This window comes from Mastomys coucha, unplaced genomic scaffold (genome assembly GCF_008632895.1).
Source record: "Mastomys coucha isolate ucsf_1 unplaced genomic scaffold, UCSF_Mcou_1 pScaffold6, whole genome shotgun sequence".
NCBI classification, from domain to species: Eukaryota; Metazoa; Chordata; class Mammalia; order Rodentia; family Muridae; genus Mastomys; species Mastomys coucha.
In genome coordinates, this window is record NW_022196912.1 from 14,839,210 (window position 1) to 14,842,162 (window position 2,953).

At 39.2% G+C, this 2,953-nt stretch overlaps 1 long non-coding RNA gene across 1 annotated transcript; it reads right to left on the bottom strand.

Moving 5' to 3' along the window:
• Nucleotides 1-629: 629 nt before the first annotated feature.
• LOC116079840 lies at nucleotides 630-2,633 on the bottom strand. The gene is made up of 3 exons (XR_004114168.1): nucleotides 2,574-2,633; nucleotides 1,557-1,804; nucleotides 630-944 (listed from the first exon to the last, which is right to left on the bottom strand). It is a non-coding gene; the product is annotated as an uncharacterized LOC116079840 (long non-coding RNA).
• Between the last annotated feature and the right edge of the window lie 320 nt (nucleotides 2,634-2,953).

Consider the following 2,953-nt stretch of genomic DNA (forward strand, 5'->3'; position numbering starts at 1 on the left):
TGGGGGGAGAGAATAAGGAGCAGGAGCAAGAGAGCAAGAGAGTTGTTTATGGAGGGAAGGTGTGTGTGGTGGGGGATGGAGAGAGAGAGGTGATATGCACTAATCTTTTAAAAGAGAATGATAAATTTGACAATATCAAACTTTGGGGAACCTCCCTGACAGCACTGAACTCACACTGAACTCAGGGCTTTGTGTATGCTAGGCAAGCTCTTTACCACTGATTGCATCTAATTACATCTACATCCCCAGACCACAGAACCATTTTTTTTTTTTTTTTTTTTTTTTTTAAGATTCTGGGAAGGCAACCCATTCACTGGGATATTTGAAATATGTTTAATTGATGAAGTACCAATGTACATACAGAATATATAAAGAACAATGAATCTATAAGAAAAAGTAGGAGAAGTGAGTAATTATGTTAGCTCACAAACAAGGAAAGGTAGACAATCACTATAGAAAGACACCAACCTCGTTATTCATCAGGGAAATGCAAGTTAAAGTCATAAGAAGATACCAGCACCTAGATTACAGACTGGGCACAATTAAGAATCGGCCAATACCAAATGTTGTTGAGATTATGGAATAACAGAAAGTTACTCATTTCAAACTTGATACAACCACTTCAGGAAAGTCTATGTAACTATTCATCTCAAGAAGACAGGATAGAGAAAACTTTGGTATCTCAGAATCCTATTGTCCACAGCTGAAGTGAGTCTAGTGGTGAGGTGTGCATGTAATCCACAGGAAGTTTTGTCTCTCTGGTCCACAGGCAAGTACTTCCCATGGGTTGCTGTCCATCATTGAGACTAGTGGAAGGAAAGCTAGACACAGTGCAGAGGGTAGGACCATCCCTCATGGGACCTCACCTTCTCACAGAGCTTCACAGAACAATAGCTCTGATTCCACCATCTTGAATCCTGTTCATGTTCCTGTTCACGTACAATCTAGCCAGAAACACAGAAGAAAGGGTTCTGTGAAGAAGGTGGTTTCTATGGTATTGGTTTCCTGTGACGGCTGTAACAAATCACACAAACCTAATGGCTTAAAATGCAGCTTTATTACCTTTGCAGGGCATAAGGTCAGAAGTTTGAAGTGGGGAGTGCTGGGCCCTAATCCAGGTGTTGGCAGAAATAGCCTCCTTCTAGAAGCATCTCGGGAGAATCGATTTCCTTGTTTGATCAGTTTCCAGGTGCTGTCTGAGTTCTTGGCTCAGGCTCTTCCCCCATCTAACTATATCACTCCATCCCCCTGCTTTTAGCTGTCCTCTCTCCTGTTTAAATCTGATTCTCCTGATGCCCTGCTACAAGGTCTCTTATGGTTGAATGATGTCCACCTGGATAATTCATCTCGGAATTCTTAATTAATTATATTTGCTGAATCCCTTTTACCGTGTAAGGCAATGTAGTCATGGGGTCTATGGATTAGAATGTGGGCACATTCTGGTGCTTTGTTTTTCAGTCTGTTGTCATGTGCATGTGTAAGTGGACAGCCACACAGGGGAGCCATCTTCTCCCCACCAGATTGGAGTCTTATTAGCTGTTTTTTAATGTGCTTACCTGGGACTTCATGAAGTGTATGATCCTCTCCTTTCGGGCATGTGTTTTGTTCGTAATGTACAGATTCTGTGGCTTTATTTTCTCCCTCAGGCTCTTGTGTTGTCCCTGCTTGGTCTCATCCACCTCAGTTCTGAAGGGTTGGGAATTGTTTTTATGTAGTTTTGTTGATGATCTTCTTCCCCTTCATGACCCTTGCTTGTTAAACCAATTTTCTTTTTTTCTTTCTTTTCTTCTCTCTTTTTTTATGACTTGGGAAGATGAACGGAATCTATATTATACACTTATGTCAAAGCCAAAGAATAAAGAATACAAATAAAAAAAAATCAAACTGTTAGCACCACATATTTGAAATCTGAATGAATGCCTTATATTTTGTCTTGTTTTGAAGCAATGGCTTGATATATATATATATATATATATATATATACATATATATATGGCATATATATATATATATATTGAAGTTAGGAAACATGTACTTTGATAAAGATTAATGAAGATCTTTCAAAAAGACCTTTTCTGAGAACAAATTTTCTTGAAAGTCTTTCCCCAAATCATTCCCTAAATTATGACTTGGCATAAAACTTCAAAGCCAAGTATTTATACTCCTAGAAATAAAATTGGATATATAGCCAGGACATTCCTCAGTTATGGTGAGTAGTGAAATTGCTTGTTTAGTTTTGACATGTTTTCTTAGTTGGAATATTAGTTACAAATACCTGTTTTGGAGACCTTCAGAGTGGTCAGATCTCTGATTGCCCTTTGAGTGCCTAGTGTCTGGCTCAACTTCATTTCAAATAGAGACTTCAGACTATCAACCACATTAAAGAAATCCCTTGGACCACCCACCTCTAAGCTTCTGCTTGCACTGCCCCCTCCACTCCTGTCACCATTTGAAGTGTTTGCCTAGTATGTGGCCATCTTTGTGGTTGTAACTTTCAAGTATCTATTTCTGTTTTCTTTTGTGGAGAGAAAATTTGAATTTCAAGTAGAAAATACTCTTTGAACAAAACTTACCCATTGCATTTGGGCAATAGACCACAGACCACCTGGAGAGCCTTCAAAGACCAAGATTTCAAAATCTGTCATTTGGAGCAGAACACAAACCATGGTGAGTTGAGAAGGATGAAAAAGTTGCCGGATACAATCTCCTCCCAAGAACTGCCTTAAGTGATTAACTGGGAGATCTAGATGTCAATGACATGTGCTTGCCTTCCAGGGATATGGAAACCTCCTGATGAGATGGCATTCCATCCATCCTTACATGCAGTTTTGTCTCCTTTTAACTGGATAAACCTAAGCACCTTGTGGGATTCTATGATTTTTCAATCATTTCTTGAATTAATGACATCATAGATTCTTGAGAGATCTTGCACCATTGCACCCAACATTCTGCC